This window comes from Mytilus californianus, unplaced genomic scaffold, assembly GCF_021869535.1.
Source record: "Mytilus californianus isolate M0D057914Y unplaced genomic scaffold, xbMytCali1.0.p SCAF_3, whole genome shotgun sequence".
NCBI lineage: Eukaryota > Metazoa > Mollusca > Bivalvia > Mytilida > Mytilidae > Mytilus > Mytilus californianus.
The window spans coordinates 68,767,897-68,787,372 of record NW_026262679.1 but is presented as its reverse complement, the minus strand read 5'-3'; the positions used below and the strand labels follow the sequence as shown (position 1 = coordinate 68,787,372).

Genomic DNA, 19,476 nt, shown 5'->3' with positions numbered 1-19,476 from the left:
TCCCTGCATCAGTCTATAATAATTGACAACATTTATAAAATTCTACTTAAAAATATCGGGGAACACCCAAATCTATAAATTATTAGTATTTTTTTATTACACAGAATACAAAAGGATATATAACGATAAAACAAAACAGGATACGTCTTTTCAACTAAGTACCAAGTATGAACATTTGTGACATCAGGACTCAAGATAATATTATTTTGGGGAGAATTTTATTAACAGTAAATTTGTTAATAAACGAAAAAGGATATCATTGTAAGAGTTTATATTTTAATGCGAGAACAACCTACATAATCTAAACTTAATATGTTTCAGTTTGAGCCACGCCTTTTCCTGAAAGTTCGCCAAATTTGTTCCTCTCGTATCATATATATGATGCTACCAGTAAACAATACCAAATCAACACATATTTACGTAATAATTTTCATCTGAGGTTTTAGAAATTAAAATGAGATTAAGTTCGCCGTTTTAGTAAGATAGCTTGCTTTACATTGTAGACATGTGTTGTGATTTTGGTGTACGTGAACGGACAACACTCTGTAAATGACGGTATAGCGTTCAGATATCTTGTGTATGTGGTGAGTACTAGTATTCGATACTGTTAAGAGGTCATACTTATTTAGATGTTATAAAGGGCTGCGATGAGATTATCACAAAATAAGTTGGTATCTAATATTTACTTCAATATGATTTTATTGTATGCAATGCTGTGCTTATAAAAGTTAAAATTAGTGAGCTAATTTTGCTTCTTTGGAAAAAATTTTGGGTTTATAATGCTTACGGAAAACTCTGAATAAAAAACACGAAAGCAAACGAAGTAAAGTTATGTAACAAAAATCATCTACAAAAGCATTTATTTAAAGGGTTTAGCAAATTGCAGTGTGTTTTAGTTGTTGTTTCTTTTTTTGTTTTGGGGGTGGGGGGGAGGGGGGAAGGGGCATAGAATTTGAGATCAGAATGCATCATATTTACAAATGGTAATACATTTGGTTAATGTTTTATATAAATTCCGCTTATAAATATCACCTTGGTTATTTTAGAAAGTATTACTCTCTTACTTTGTGTGATGCCAGATATCATTACTCAACGGAGTATGCATTTGTTAGCATAATGATTTCGAACGCTTTACCATCAAAAACGTAAATTATAATACTAAAACTATTTTTAATTGCAATGGTATACATATCACTTTATGGAAGATTATGTAGGAATTTTTCTTTAATTCAAAGTTTCTCTAAAAACACCTAGCTAGAAATTACCTTTGCCTTCAATTTGTAAAATGTTTAAACACGGAATCTTGATTACTTTTTTGTCTAAATATGATTTGTTCTGTATGTTTGGTAAAAGAGAGGCGAAAGATACCAAAGGGACATTCAAACTCTTAAGTCGAAACTTAACTGACAACGCCATGGCAAAAAAGAAAAAGACAAACAGACAAACAACAGTACATAAAAGACAACATAGAAACCTAAAGACTGAGCAACACGAACCCCACTAAAAACTTGGGGTGATCTCAGGTGCTCCAGAAGGGTAAGCAGATCCTGCTCCACATGCGGCACCCGTCGTGTTGCTCATGTTAGTACAAACCCGGTGATAAGTCTAATTCGGTAGGTCACATTCGGTGAAAAGGGGACGGGATTGTAGTTACGACAATTGGAACATATCCGTTGTCATCTGTGAAACGGATATTCCATAACGGTCAACTCGTTATGGCGTCCGTAAGATTTACGATATGATGATTTCAACTTCACCACTTGGAACTCTTGGTTTACTAGCTTCCTTGTGAGCAACCCTCTATCAATGAAATCATGATAGGAAATACAATCCCTGGAATATCGTATCAACTGGGAGATATATACTCCGTATGCAGGCGCTGCTGGAATGTTGCTACATAGAAATGGAAAAATCATCTCTTTTGTCGTAAAGTTTTGTTTTCAACCGACCCTCGTTGTCAATTTCTAAATGTAAGTCAAGATATGAGGCAGATTTAATTGTATCTGTTGTATCCTTTATCTCAAGTTCGATGGGATAGGTGCGTTCAACATAGTGACTACATTTTGAATTATTTAGTGAGAGAACATTATATATATACCGGAAAGTAAAGTTGAAAGATACTGCTAACTTCTTTTCTTTCTTCCCACGAAGTTCCTGTATAAAGTCAGCCTCATTTGAATAAAGGAACAAGTCGACAAGAAGAGGAGCATAGTTTATTCCAATGGGAATGCCGATTGTTTGTTGAATTACACGTCTTCAAAACGTAACAAATATGTTGTCAAACAAGAAATCAAGCATCTTGATAATGTCAGTTTCAGAGAATTTTTTGTTCGAATCAGAAAGATATTTTACAAAGTACGATTTATCCCTCCCTAAGACAAATACTTGTATCTACGTTGGCCATTCTTTTTTTTATGAAACAAAGCAGGACCAACTCTTTCAATTTGTCTTTTATAAATAGCCATGTCCATTACCAATCCCAGCAAAACATACTAACACCTTTGTCAATAGGTGGATTATATATCGCGTTCGTATATATAATTTCTGTACAGACTTTTCTAAAGTTATGCTGCGTAAACTTAACATTTATTTTTGGTTATTTCTATCGTAACCTGATTTGATCTGTCTTATGTAAAATAATTACTGTTAGAAAGGTGTGTGTGTGTGAAGATTATCTGGTTTTACTCATTTGCATATAGGCAATGATTTTTCATCTGTAATGATGTGTGGTAATCAAGTAGAAGTCTTCGATTTCAATGATTTAAAAATGATTAAGCTGCACCTGGTGTTTCGGATATCATTTAGTTCATTTTTTACCAAGGCCGTAAATCCTCATCAGGTACCATAGCCTTGTATAATTATATTATAATTCGATTAGTTCTTGCTGTGGTAACATATCAAATGTAGTAGCATTTTTAGGGCAATTGTAAGTATTGGTAATTATCTGTAGATTTGCGATATAATTTGACATCTAATATCTGTTCTGTTTCAAATCGGTTTCCTTTAAATATTGTTACATCCAAAAATTGTATTTAATTATTAGAGATTTCATGTGTAAATTTTAGTAGTGGATGAATACTATAAGCAATTTGGTAAAATCCTTAAGAAATTGTTCGCTCCCTTTAAATGATAAGAATCCGTCATCTCTGTAGACAGAAAGAAGAGAAATGTCAGACGAGTATGGAAACCGTTTCAATATTTCAGAAACGTTTTCGTATATTCTAATATCTGTTAAAATAGGTGGCATTGGGGATCCCATTGGAACCCTAATTTTCTGTTTGAAAATTTGCCCGTTGAATTCAAATTCATTATTTGCAAGGGCAATTTTAAGTAATTCCAGTATAGCCTTTTTGGGATAAGATAAGATAAGATATTTTATTGGTCTAAAATCCAAATTATAGGATTGTTACCAAGACGTATACATAAATATACAAACATTTATCTGACCACATTTATAAACATTGTATGTATATATTTGTATATCCCCTCCATTATTAAAAGACAATATTGTTACAATAATAAATGTACATAATCTCTGCTGAGGAGGTGGTATCATAAAGTTATTTAGTACTCAATAAAGCATTTCTAGAATTGTACATGTCGCTTATGAATTTTACAGTAATTCTAATTAAATCAGTCTCAACGCACGTATACAAAAATTTAAATCTTGCTTCATTAGTCATATTTAAAAAAGAGGGAACTATTTCACTAATTTTGGAAAATAATTGTTCTCTAATTGTATTTAGTTTTTTACCTTTTATAGTGAAATGAAATTCATCTTCTACTTCTAAAAGACACAAGGGATAAATTCTTTCTTCTACAGGAGTTTTAATGTGTCGACCTTGTTCAATTTTAAGAACACTATTACTTATGCGAATTTTGGCAAAATGTCCTATTACTTTTCTATCAATATTTAACAATAAATAGGTTTCCGATTTGTAATTTTCTCTAAGCTGTCTATATGTTCTTTCCAATAATTCAGATATCTATCATTAAGTTTGGTATGAAGTGCATATAATAAACGCCTTTTTGAAATAGTATCATGATTTTACCAAACATGTGAAAAATTTAATGTAGCAAGTAACTTGACCAAGGTTAGAACATCGAGGCAATACGATGGCACTGGGGTGTCAAATTTTCACTGCATAATTACTTATTTTCAACAAGAAATGAATTGGAAAAAATATAATTCAAATCATTTAAGGACAACCTGCCTAAAAATGAAAGAAAAGCATTGCAATTACTACGTTCAAATGATCGTATCATTATCAAAAAGGCAGATAAAAACTCATCAACAGTTGTTCTTGACAAAGATATATATATATATAAATGGCAAAAGATCAATTAAATGACAATGTACACTAGGAAAGAATTAACGAATCTCATACAACGGAAATACTAAAAAGTATCAACACTATTATTCATCGTCTACACAATGAATCTTACATTGATGAATTTACATTTAAGTTTCTAATAAATGACCAGGGGAATAGATTAGGGAGACTATACTTCCTACCAAAACTTCATAAAATTAATCAATCGGATAGAGAAAAGATTAAAATTGATATCAATCAGTTACAGAATATAAACGTCCCAGTTAGATCTATCGTATCCTTATGTAAGAGCCCATTGGAAAAAAAATGCACAATATATCGATTTTTTTATCAAACCAGTTGTCAATCAATTTTGGACATACACACAAGATACAACTTCCTTCATAAACAGATTGTAAAAAATAAGAGCACCTGCGGACATATTAACGAGCCCATTTTACATTTCAAGTATGTACACCAATCTACATCATGCTGAAATTGTTAATGCAATCGACAGAGCATGGCCACTAATAATGCAGTGTAAATTTGACATCCCAGTGCCACCCAAAAAGGCTATACTGGAATTACTTAAAATTGTCCTTGCAAATAATGAATTTGAGTTCAACGGGCCAATTTTCAAACAGAAAAATTGGTGTTCCAATGGGATCCCCAAGGTCGCCTAGTTTAACAGATATTAGAATATGCGAAATCGTTTCTGAAATATTGAAACGGTTTCCATACTCGTCTGACATTTCTCTTCTTTCTGTCTACAGAGATGACGGATTCTTATTATTTAAAGGGAGCGAACAATTTCTTAAGGAATTTTACCAAATTGCAAATAGTATTTACCCACTATTAAAATTTACACATGAAATCTCTAATAATCAAATACAATTTTTGGATGTAACAATATTTAAAGGAAACCGATTTGAAACAGAACAGATATTAGATGTCAAATTATATCGCAAACCTACAGATAATTACCAATACTTAGAGAAATCGTCTGCTTACCCAGCATCCGTATTCAAAGGATTTATAATTGGTGAAATTACAAGGTTCATAAGATGGTGTTGTAACAGAGATGACCTCAACACACAGATAGAACTATTCAAACAAAAACTTATACTAAGAGGATACTTGGAAAATGAAATTAATCCATTGATAGATAAAGCACTGGAAAAAAACAGACAGAATACATTATGTTATAAAACAAGGAATAAACAAAACTGTCCACCACTAGTTCTAGCAACTAAATTTAATCCACTCTTTAAACAATAGGGAAGACGAATAAGAAAACATTGGCAGCTGATTGAAAATGATACAATTGCTAATAATTTATTTACCAGACCACCTATGATTGCTTATCGTAAACACAAGAACATGAAGGAGTACTTGACCTCGGCAGAATTATAATCACTGTAAACATTTAAAAAATAATTAGATAAGAAAGGACACAAACATAGTAATGATATTGCAGATTCACCAGGTGTTGTGCCCTAAAAATACTACTACATTTTTGATATGTTACCACAGCAAGAACTAATCGAATTGTAATTACATAGTAATTATAATTATACAAGGCTAGGGTACCTGATGAGGATTTACGGCCTTGGTAAAAAAAAATGACCTAAATGATATCCGAAACACCAGGTGCAGCTTAATAATTTTTAAATCATTAAAAATCGAAGACTTCTACTTGATTACCACACATCATTACACATGTTACAGATGAAAAATCATTGCCTATATGCAAATGAGTAAAATCAAATTATCTACTCACACACACACACCTTTCTAACAGTAATTAATTTACATAAGACAGGTCAAATCAGGTTACGATAGAAATAACCACAAAATAAATGTATAATATACGCAGCATAACTTTAGAAACTTTAGAAAAGTCTGTACAGAAATTATATATACGAACACGATATATAATTCACCTATTGACAAAGGTGTTAGTATGTTTTGCTGGGATTGGTAATGGACACGGCTATTTATAAAATCACTGAAAATCGAAGACTTCTACTTGATTACCACACATCATTACAGATGAAAAATCATTGCCTATAAACAAATGAGTAAAACCAGATAATCTTCTCACACACACACACCTTTTTAACAGTAATTATTTTACATATTAAATAAAGGCAACAGTAGTATATACCGCTGTTCGAAACTCATAAATCGATAGAGATAAAAACAAATCCGGGTTACAAACTAAAACTGAGGGAAACGCATTAAATATAAGAGGAGAACAACGACACAACAAAAACACAACGTTAAAATGTAACACACACAGACAGGTCAAATCAGGTTACGATAGAAATAACCACAAAATAAATGTATAGTATACGCAGCATAACTTTAGAAAAGTCTGTACAGAAATTATTCATACTAACACGATATATAATTCACCTATTGACAAAGGTGTTAGTATGTTTTGCTGGGATTGGTCATGGACACGGCTATTTATAGATTTTTTTACAAAGTACGATTTATCCCTCCCTAAGACAAGATACTTGTATCTACGTTGGCCATTCTTTTTTATGAAACAAAGCAGGACCAACTCTTTCAATTTGTCTTTCAGTTTGGAATGGGGATACTTGTGTAGTGTAGAAAGTTCAAATGTTTTAATATTATTGCAGTATGAAACAGCCTTAGATTGTATGTACTCTAAAAGATCTTTGGAATTTTTTAGTATCTACATCTGATTAACGCCACCTCTAGAATATGTAGTTTCGCAATAACTTTATAGCCCGGCTTCGATTGCTGATAAAATTGGTGTTTATAATTTAGAAAAAGTTTTCGTGGAGCACTTGGAAGACACAGCAATATAACGTTGTTTGTTAGGCCACTTATGTAGTTTAGGTATCCAATACAATGAAGAAAGATCCAGTCTTTTAAATCTGTGGTTGAAATTCCAATGGAACATGGAACAGACCTAGGATTTCCTCCTTGGTAAGTGTCGTGGGGATATATGTTGAGTTTCCAAGTGAATTGTCAATACCTAATTCATTTATCAAGCAGTTTATGTAATGTGATTTACACATAAAAACGATGTTGTTTTGGGCTTTATCTGCGGGGACAACGACATATTTGTTAAGGAGGCAGGACAGATGTTTTGCAACATTTGGGTCTTTAAAAATTGATGTAGCATAAGTATTCGTAGACCCATTCAGTTTTTAATTTTTAATTGTATCAACGACCTCACAGCCTTAATCCATTCGGAAAGAGTATCTACGTCTTCTTTCTCGCGTTTAATCCGTTGCCTGGTATAATCCTCGACTGAATCCATCAGTATTTCAAATTTGTGTTTTCAATTGATGGATTTAGGGTCACGATAATTTTTCGAGCCTTTGGATAACACATTTCGCAGAGAAGTGTTATTGACAATGTTTAGGTCACCAGTAATAACGTGGTCAGCCGGATTATATATGAATGGGGAACTAACACAGGTGCAACCAGGTGGTTTAGACTTGAAGTCGTCAATATTGAGATCCTGCAACACGTGTTTGTAATTGAAAATTTTAGTTGCAATTGGTTTGGTATAGGTATAAGAAATGATAGGTACATACTGGTCTTTAAAATAGGGAGATATTTTCGAGTGAACTAATTTATGATGAAGGATATTGCCCAAATTGATAGCATCGAGACCTTTATTGGCAAAGGAAAGTTTTAGAAAGTATCTTTTCTCCTTTTCATCTTTTTCAATGCGAACTGGTTTGAAAAGTCTGTGACTTGCAATATCCTAGATGATAGCTGTAAGTTTGTATTGGTTTGAATGGGGGTTTGTAACAATGGTTTCCAAACATAAGTTGTACAGAGTATGAAGTTTTGAAAGGGGTAATGAATAAAGCTTCGTGCGAATGTGATGAATAATTAACGGCTTTTGAATAAATGGCAGCAGGTCATTGATAGAGACATCATGGAGTGTTGGTGATGTATAATGACGATGACCATGACTGCGTCTACGCCGAGGAGTAGAGTTGAAAATGTTTATCACATTCACCGAGCTACAGGAAGGACTAGATAGAATACCTATACAGGCATTTTCCAAAGGAAATGGTGGGTTAAACTTCATTTTTTTCCTTGATGGAAAGAGTGACATATCCTTTATTTTGGGGACAGTTGTTGCATTATACCATTCCATGGAGACATTTTTAAGATTCCTCCTTAATCACATATTCGTTATGATGTCATTTTTTTAGTAACCATCCGGTACATATATAGTTATCCTTAACATAAACAATGTGGAATACACACGTACAATACAAAGAAGGAATTTCAAAATTTTAAAAACATCTGATTTAGTCCGTTTTGTGGTCTGACGTTTTTAATTATGTTCTCTTTCAATATACGACAGCCGCCGTTTCTTTTTATAGGATCACAGACAACATTTTCCGATGTTCTTTTAAAATAGTACCCTTAATCTTTAATTTGAGTCCAGTATGATTTAGTACCCAAATATTTCAGAAAATGAAAAAAAAGATGAGCACATTTTTTTTAACATAAGATCTCACATATAGCCGCAATTATTGCTACCGAAAAGACATAAGTAATAATTTATGTGAGATAACACACCATTCAGCCAGGTTAAATATGATATCAGAGGAAATTTCCTAAACTCCTCGATCTTAATGAAAGAATGCATCTGTTGAGCACATTTCCCCAAAGCCGGAGCCAAAATCATTATTGTTTGCAGGTAAAAAGTATATAAAATAAAATTTACCCTACTCCAAGATAGATTCAGAAAGGGAAGTCCATAGAAATTGACAAAATCAAAAGTTATCAACCAACGGAACAGTCATATTCCTGACTTGGTACAGGCATTTTCGGAAGAAAATTGAAGTTTAAACCTGGTTTAAATGCTAGCTAAACCTCCCACTTGTATGAACTTTCTACATTTAACGACATGTATTTCTATTTGTAAATGTTGATGCATTCTGAACTCCAAATATATATTTTTATAACCCTCACCTCTATTAAAAAGAGAAAAATAAAAACACACTGAAATTTGCCACCTTTTTTCAACAAGTGCTTTCTTAGCTAGCTAAACCTCCCATACAATTCAAGTCGTTTAATTGAATACTTGCTTTGTAATTTAGTTATGGTTGTACAAATGTATAAACGCCATTTAACATTTTACGATTGTCAATGCTTGCAATTAGCAGTTCGTAAAAGATTTTAATTGACTCAATACCCGGTACACTTCACACACATTTACAGTGCACCATGTTTTTCTTTTTAAAGAAAGTACTTTTACATGATCGAAATAAAGGTTTTATATTAAAAAAATAATTAAACACAGAGACTTATATCATAGCGTTATTTCTGAATCCAAGAAAGAATAGTATTTTTCGGGTAATTTAGAGCAATATATATATTATTGCTTTTTTGAAAAGCATCAGCATGGAAATATCAATTATAAGATATAACTGTTATTACAGTTTGTAAAAATTAACAACATATAAAGACAAAAGTCTACCAGACATTCTGGTGCATTTCTTGTGTATACGTTTCAGAAATTGGAATTTAAGGTACAGTCGACTCTCGTTATCTCGAAGTCAGCCGGACCAGAGAAATATTTCGAGATACACGTAGCTCGACTCAAACGAAAACCGGAAGTTTGACAGACCAAGGGACACAACTCTTGCTTAGCTTGGTAAGGCTAGAATAAATCCGGATGAATATGGAAAGGGGATCGATATTCTGGTATCAGATCGATGTATTTGTATGTCATGGTCTTTCATTATTATTATTATAATAACATTATTTTTACTTATTCAATTGTTTCAGTGACAATTTTTTCCTATGGCTTTTATCCGAGAGAGTAATTTTCCTATCGATCTTAGCGTTATTTTGGTCATTTAAAGTTGACAAAATTGTTTATTCTCGGATACAAGAGATGTTAGAAAATTTAGATTTCTCTTCATTTTCTTTCATCTCACTCTTTCTTTTCAAAAGAAAATACAAGATTAAAGACGCCGATTGAGTAGTTTTTAGGTGATCACCAACGGAAGTCTTAATCCCCACTTTATACACATCCAAGCGCAACAAATGGAAGTTTTTAACGACCTTGACTGGCTATACAGCCCTTGCACGGTCGGTAATCCAAGCGCATCAGTGTAATCAACCGATATTTCGACTCATCCAATTTCGACTCATCAGGAGTCGAAATACATACATTTATATGGAACAAAGTTTGGGACCACGTGAATACTTCGACTCATCCGAAATTTCAAGTCAACCGAGTTCGAGACAACGAGAGTTAACTGTATTTCATTAAAGCCCCGGCAGTATCCGGCGTTGTAACAGAATTCACAGTGATCGTCAGAGTCTAGAAATCTTACCCTCAGGTATCCAAGATTTCCCAGTCTTGCACTCTCTCTGTTTTTTTAAATCTTAATTTTCTATTGCCACTTCTTGCAGAGATATCCATTTCTGTAGTTGTATATCTATCAATCTCTTTTATAGGCAACAACGCAGTAACTCTCATCAACTTTTTGAAAAAGTATGTTAATTTTTCAGAATCACCTTCTAGGCGTTAGAGTCAAACATGACTGTTACATGTATAACACTACGAAACAGGAACAACACGACATGCACGACACACTAACAATGATCAGCTTAGAGGTAATGTATTATTGCTATTCGGACAAAAATGTAGAGTTAGATTAGTGAGTTGCCTTATATTATAAGTATTTTCAGTACACTTCCTTTATATTATTGTTTGAGAATCGTCTCTTTTTTTTTGTTTTTGTTCTCTTTCTGCTTTCACTCTTCTGTCCTTATTCAGAATAAGCGATTAGCGTATGCTTTTCTGATCAATATTTATAATATCAAGTTGGATCTGTACCACGTGACTACTATAATTTCAGTCAGGACGTCAATGTTGTTCTGTAATTTAAAACGGAAATTTTGAAATTCCCCGTCGTTGATTTTCATTTAAACAGGATTTTTTTTTATGTTAAAGCGGTTTTACGGATTCTGAAAATCAATGTACTTTTGGGCGTACAGGAACTCCGAAATTCAAAGGCTACGGATATGAATTTATTGTTTGATATTTGATATTATTTTGTTGTTTTATTTTGAAGTATCAAAATTTTCTTATAGAATGATATGCATATAATTTTTGTCAGCCATTATACCACATATTTTATGATGGAATGTTACAGCATTCTCCTAGGGACTTTGAGAGTTTCATTCCAAGATATCATTTAACATTTAACGTTTTATTTTGAAATGCTACTTTTAAACTTAGAAAAATTGATCACATGAGCTTTTACAAAAGTTTGCCTAAAGAAATATATCCTTTTGTTTATTGAGTTCAAGCAGCTGACGACACGATACAAATGCTTTGGATTTTCAAATTCTGACATATAAATCTTCAGTCGTTTCGGTAATTTTCTAGTGTTTTATTATTCTTTTTTAACTAAGGCTGACGCCCACTTATTTTTTAATTAGATGTGCATACTTTTCTTTCTATCACAACATTTGGGTTATATTTATAGTTCTGCGAAACGTTATTGCAGAAATTAAATTGCCTTATATAAAAACAAAACAAAAACAAAAACAGATGTACGAAATAATTAAGACACATTTCCCTCCGATTTCATACTATGACCCTTCGTGGTGCTTTAGAATACTATTAATCACATACAAACTAAATTTATAATTAATGATTAATGACACAAATTTCAAAATCAAGATGGTAATGTGTTTTCAATTCGTCCACATAACCACACGGAGAAATTTTATCGCCTTTTTCTTTCGACTCACTTTAGTTCAATAAGAGCCTCACAGTCCTGTTACTTTTTTAAAATTTATATATTCAATTGATACAATATGTATTACTTATAACTGTATGTTAATCATTTTTTAATTCGAAACCGGCATCCAACACCTTTTATCCAAAAATATATATTAATATGATAAAGATTATTCCAGAATAAATTCTCTTGTGCACAGTATATCTGTCTAACCAACCGTGAAGCTATCAGAGCCCTAACAACGACTGTCGAAAATTCTCCGATTAGCAATTCCTGTAATTGTGTTGTATTTTAAGACTTTTCATTAATTTTTCATTAAAAGTATTTCGCCCCTTCTATCGTTTGATAATTTTAAAATATAAATTAAAGACAGCTGACTGAACATGTGAGAGTCAATTATGTAAAATAATTACATTACATGTATGTTTCACTAGAATCCGTTAGTTTGATTGGCTAACAACAAACGCGCGTCATTCAAAAATTAACCTTCATATCAAAATGAAATGTTACATTCGTGATGATACGTGCTTCCCCAAAACAAAGCACAGGTAAATAATACAAAAACTTGATAAAACTTTTTTTCATGGTCATAGCATAAAAATGTAATTATCAGAAATGAATGCTTCTTTTAGTAATTTGATAGGGTTGTAAAACTGTTGATCGTGCACCCATTTTTAGAATGAAGCGCTTCTGCGCTTCATACAAAATATGCTTCGGTCAAAACTTTTGCACATTGATAAAAATACAAAAAGAAGCATTCATTTGTTAAATGAAGTGAAATGGTACGTTAAGATTACAAAGCTGGTACATAAATCTAGGAAATTGAAGGGAAAAAATAAAGAAAAAATATAATCCATGGGTTTAAAAGAATTCAAGTACCTTAGTAATGACAGAAGATTTGCTTCGGATGTTAAACAACCGTGAGAAACCAGCGTTACTACTTTTGCTGCTGGCTTTGTTCTAATACCTTCGCAACAAATGTAAGTATAAAGGAACCGAGGGCAAACGTTAATAAAACAGCAACAACAAAAATCACAAGGTGAAAAAAGACATCTAGACGCTATTATTCATGTCAGCTACAAATTGGCGGAAGTCTACTGTAGTACACCAAAAGCACTGAATTCATCCCGTAACTAAAACCTGTCCACTACGGACAATGCTAAGGTATACCATCTACCCTACAAATAAACTTCGGTATACTTTACTAAAATTTTGCCTTAACAGACCCATACCTAACTTGCATACAATATTTTGTTCAAGGAGGCATTTTAAGAATTTGTCATTCTAGTCAGCGGATTGCCGATTATAACCTTTTAAAATGTATAATTTGTAGCAAGTCTCACGAAATTTCTATATAAAGTTTAGGATATAACTCATGCAATTTAGAAATTAGGCATTTAGGATTTTATTATGCACAATACACTTAATCCAATACCATGCTGACCGTAATAAATGCTCATTGAACTGCCAAAATATGCGTGATTGTATAAAGACACACCAACGTTCATTTTGATCTATAAAGAGGTTAACTCCTAACTATCCTACTGCCAGTCGATACATTTATTTTTGGCATTGCACAAGTCATGTCTTCTTTGACTGTCCATGACGTTAAAATACTAAATCCCTGGGATGTGTTTTAGTTGATTTTAGTCTCTGATGCATGATTTTTTATTATTAATTGTTTTTGGCTTTTAACTTGCTGTCAGTAACTGCGAGTACTCTCAAATCGTACTTTCTTGTTTATTGACCTGTTGATACTAATTGTAATGCTTTTTGTTATTTAATGTTTACTTTTTCATGGTTATATCGGGTCTATATACCAGCTTTAATAAGTGTTTGGTATTACTATAAATTTTCACTTCTTTGTACTATGAACATCGAAATTATTTATTTTGTAAAAATATTTCCTTTCTCCATTTGAACTGTACACGTATACCTAACTACAAAATTATTTTCATTTACCTGTGTTTAAAGTAATTGCAAATGGTTGATATTTTTGTTCAAGCACAATGTTTTTCTTAAATTGTTTAATATTTCACAGCGGTATAACATGTTACTTTAATTATTCTTCCCTTAGTTTATTTATTTTGTATTTACATTGTATATCATAGATCAAATTTATTTGTTCAGTGTATGTTCAATGGTGTTAATATGTCTTTTGGTTGAGTTAAGCCATTTCAATTGATATTTTATAGTGTGTCTTTCTATGTTGTGATTTTACACTATCGTTTCAGATAAGGGTGAATGTTTGGTACTATTAAAACGTTTAAACCCGCTGCACTTGTTTGCACCTGTCCTAAGTCAGGAATCTGATGTTCAGTAGTTGTCGTTTGTTGATGAGGTTCATAAGTGTTTCTCGTTTCTCGTTTTTTATATAGATTTGACCGTTGGTTTTCCCGTTTGAATGGTTTTACACTAGTAATTTTTGGGGCCCTTTATAGCTTGCTGTTCGATGTGAGCCAAGGCTCCGTGTTTAAGACCGTACTTTGACCTACAATGGTTTACTTTTATAAATTTTGACTTGGATTGAGAGTTGTCTCATTGGCACTCATACCATATTTTTTTTATATCTATTGAAATATTTACCATGTGATCGGTGTTTCTGGTAATCGATAAATTTTACCAGTAAGAAGCAATATTAGGTCAAAATGTTCGCAAAAAAATATTATTGTCATCATCATAATTATTGCGATTTCCTGTGGTGAACTGAAACCAGATTTTAAAAAGCTCAGCTTCCCCAGTAGTTGATTTATGTTAACTAAATTAAAGATTGAAATACCTGAACAAGTACATGTACAAAAGTTACGTTAGCTATATTAAAACGGGAAATATGTTATATCTTACATTCCCCACAATCTATAAATTTTATGATTTTTAGCCCGGTCCTACCTCTTTGCATGTCTTTGTAATTTTATTTTATTTACAGGCAAAAGTTTTGAAGATGATCATTGAGGCTCGTGCGACTTACTTCAAGACAGCATCTAAGGATCACTATAAACATGATCTTAGGCGGTTCAGTCATTTCTGTGACCTAGGAAATGCTACTCTTTGGGTCTATAAAGGTCATACGTTTTGATATCTGGTTTTAAAAAAACTCAAGAAAAATATATGCATTAATTGTTTATTTGGTTTTGATTTTTGATTTTGTTTGATTGTTTTTGTTTTGTAAGTTTTTGTTTTTTTTAGGGAGAGTTTAATGTAAAACCTTATAATGATACATTATTGGAATAAAAGTATAATTTGCTGACTGTAACAAAGAGACTTGTATTGAGAATTCTTGCGGGAATATGAAAAATATCGATATAGAGAATAAGGGGCTGGTGTTTGTCTGTTCGTTTTTTCTTTGTACAATGTAGTGTCTGCTTTTATTCTTTTCCATTTATTATTTATTTGTCCCTGTTGCATCGTCTCGTTTATTTATGACCTATGCCATTACTACCCAAATGATGATACATCTGATTGAGTTTAAATTACATATTATAGATTATTGAGAAAATATCCATAATTACCGGTACATTAGATAACGTAATGCATTATGCGTGAGGATGGAAGTAAATACATACACGTCCATTTTCACGTTACATCAACGATCAGTTAAATATAACTTTTTTGTAATTGCATGACTGATAAGTAAGTAACGATAAACTTTGATATCAATTCATTATAGTTAACATTAATTTTTGAAATAAAACATGAACATTGTTTTTGTCAATATTAAAAGTGTGCGTCCGTATTTTTAAAGTCATTTTACGCCTAAATAATTTTAGTACTTTTTAATCATGTTTTCAAGAATTTGTTTTTATGTCATGAATGAATAACGATTGTTAAAACTTCATACATTTAGACCGCCTCTGTGGTCTCGTGGTAGTGTGTGCACCTCAAGGTCGTGTGTTCGAACCGCGCCCGGGCCAAACCAAATCTGTTAAATTGGTATTTGCTCCTTCTCCGCTTAGCACGCGACATTAAAGAGTAACAACAACTACTAGTTGACTCGGAGTAAGAATATTGTGTCCAAGTATTGTGACACGTCTTCCTGCGGACTGTTACCTTGTGAACTAGCCCGTTAAAAATCTGACTCAGCGTGTCGGACTAGTAGGGTTCATATTCATATCGGACTAAAATGTTTTCGTCCTGAATATGCATTTAGTTTGCCACTAAACGTTAAACAGTCATCAATTCATCCATTCATCATACATCTATTCAGAAACCGACCAAATCAAGTCAAAAATTGTTTTTTATCATATAAGCGTATAATCTGGGCTCTGGGATCCCGGTCATTAAACTGTATTCAGTACGTATACTCGGACAACAAAATTTGCACTGTAAGCACCAAATCAATTTTTTGCATTGGTTGATTTTTTAAAAACTACGATGCAATATGAGCACAAGAGTTACTAACCCTTTAAAACGTCAGGATGTTGTTGATGCTTTATCCTCTTTGCATGACAAATATGTCGTTGTTCCAGCAGATAAAGCCTCCAATAATATTGTCTTCATATGTAAAAACCATTATTTGCAATGTCTCACAACAAAGCTTGGAATAAATAGAACTACTGGTAACCCTACATATTCTTTAACATCATTTACCAAGGACGAAATTTTACAAAATCACAAATCTGTTCTTCTTTCTTTTGGTATCAACATCAAAGAAAACGAAGAAAATTTACCATCATTAAACTGGATACCAAAACTACACAAAACTCCATATAAAGAACGATACATAGCTGGGTCATCAAAATGTTCGACTAAACATCTTTCTAAAGTACTGACTACTATTCTTTCTACAGTTAAAGATGGGCTTCAAAAATATTGTGATGATATATATTCTACCAGTGGTGTTAACTAGATGTGGTTTCTCAAAAATTCGAAAGATCTACTGCTTAATCTTCGATCACAATCTTTGCAATTTTGCAGCAACATAAAGACTTTTGATTTTTCTACGCTTTACACTACTATTCCCCATGCTCAGTTGAAAGATCGACTTCACCATCTCATTAAACAGAGCTTTTTCTATAAAAATGGGAATCGTAGATACACATTTCTTGTTTTGGGTTACAATAATTCATATTTTGTGAAAAACCAAACTGAATCTACCAAAAAATATACTGAAGATGATATTATCAAAATGCTGGACTTTTTGATCGTCAATATATTTGTTGAGTTGTGAGGATTTAATTTTTTCAACAGACAGTCGGTATTCCAATGGGAACTAATTGTGCACCCCTACTGGCCGATTTGTTTTTGTACTCGTATGAAGCAGAATTCATTCAGAACCTTCTAAAAGACACCTTGCGAAATTCTTTAATTTTACTTTCCGATATATTGATGATGTTCTATCATTGAATAACCCATATTTCAGCCAATACTTACATCTCATATATCCCAATGAACTTGAAATTAAGGATACTACTGATACTAGAAGGACTGCTTCATACCTTGATCCTTTCCTCAATATTGACACAGATGGACGACTTCACACGAAAATCTATGATAAACGGGACGATTTCAACTTCCCAATTATCAATTTCCCATTTCTCAGCAGTAACATACCCTCTGCCCCTTCGTATGGTGTTTACATATCTCAATTGATACGTTATTCTCGTGCTTGTTCACACTATACGGACTTCATATACAGGAGTGTGCACCTTACGCAGAAACTGCTCCAACAAAGTTATGAGGAGGACAGATTAAAAATGACACTCCGTAAATTTTACGGACACCATCACGAATTGGTTGATCCATACGAGGTGTCTTTGTCCAAACTAACTAAGGACATTTTTACCACGTGTTAGATTGTGGTTTGTCATTACGTCGTCTGATCTTTTAATTACCAAACGTGACTTATTCCCGATTGTGACTGTTTTGCTGAGTGTGAAACCGCATTGCTATAAGACGTGTCACGGAACTTTTCTATCCCAAATTCATGTAATTATTTTTTATGTTATATTTGTTATTCTCGTCGGATTTTATCAAATGTCTTAAGTCTTTTCTGTTATATTCGTGTGTTATGGTAAAAATATTTAATCACCCCCTTCATTTATTAGATTTTAGTTTGGTTCAACGAAATTTATACGATATATTTGGTTTACAGTTTGATTCAGAAGAAATACCGACATAGCTATATAATACAATTAATTATCTAATTACTACCACAATTTGATATTAATAAGTATTGTAATTTTCATTGTTATTAATAAATGTAATGTCAGTATTACAAATCTAGTCTTGAATCAATCCTAATCCTATCTTATTTTTGGGAAATATTTTTACAAATTCAAATGTGACGTCACTTTGTGTGTTTTTTTAGAATTTCAAATGTGACGTCACTTTGTGCGTTGAGGCTTTGGCTAACTCGGCTGTGTATTTTTAAGTGTTGGATTAAGTTGTTTTATGTAATGTATCCGTTTTTATTCTGTAGTTAGTCCCCACTTCGGTTTTATCATGTATATCTATTATATAGTCATTTTATAAAATTTACTGTTTGCAAAATTATAAATTATTCTAAATAATAAGGATGTTCTTGTCCCAGGCAGAAAACCCTGGCCGTGTTAGGCGCAACTGTTTGGAAGTTTTGGTACTAGGTGCTCTTCAGCTTTGTACTTGTTTTGGCTTTCAAACTTTTTTCATCTGAGCGTCACTGGTTGGTCTTGTGTGGACGAGACGCACGTCTGGCGTATTGAATTTTAAGCCTAGTACCTTTTGTTAGCTATTATTCGTGTGTTTTTTTGTCCTATATGTTCTCCCATTTATTTGTTTTGTGGTCCTGTCATGTGATGTTGTCGTTTTGGTGTTGTGTTTGGCGTTGCCATAAAAGCGGGAGGTTTGGCATGCCACAAAACCAGGTTCAACCCACCATTTTTTTCTTAAAATGTCCTGTACCAAGTCAGGAAAATGGCCATTGTTATATTATAGTTCGTTTCTGTGTGTGTTACATTTTAATGTTGTGTTTTTGTTGTGTCGTTGTTCTCCTCTTATATTTCATGCGTTTCCCTCAGTTTTAGTTTGTAACCCGGATTTGTTTTTATCTCTATCGATTTATGAGTTTCGAACAGCGGTATACTACTGTTGTCTTTATTTTTAAATTGAGCACCATAATCGTACTCAAAATGCTAACGACTGTCAGGCCTGATTGATTTCAATGTGTTCAAAACTTTTTTCTGCGACAATAGATACATTATTTCAAGCTCATAATCGACCTGAGATTAAGAGTTATAAGATTTAACACAATTTAAAATCTGCTATCAACACACAATTCCTAAAAAAACATCAATATGTAGGGAATAAGACAACTACATTGGAGGTTTATGACTTAGGACAGGCACATGATTATCTGGTGGGTTCAACTTATTTTAGATCTCAACCCTCTCCCTTTTAATTCGATCTGCAGTCTA

General features: G+C 32.7%; 1 long non-coding RNA gene across 1 annotated transcript; it reads left to right on the top strand.

The window, feature by feature from the left end:
• The first annotated feature begins 501 nt into the window (after positions 1–501).
• LOC127733222 (uncharacterized) lies at positions 502–15,711 on the top strand. The gene is made up of 3 exons (XR_007996923.1): positions 502–584; positions 10,845–10,949; positions 15,012–15,711. It is a non-coding gene; the product is annotated as an uncharacterized LOC127733222 (long non-coding RNA).
• Positions 15,712–19,476: the final 3,765 nt, after the last annotated feature.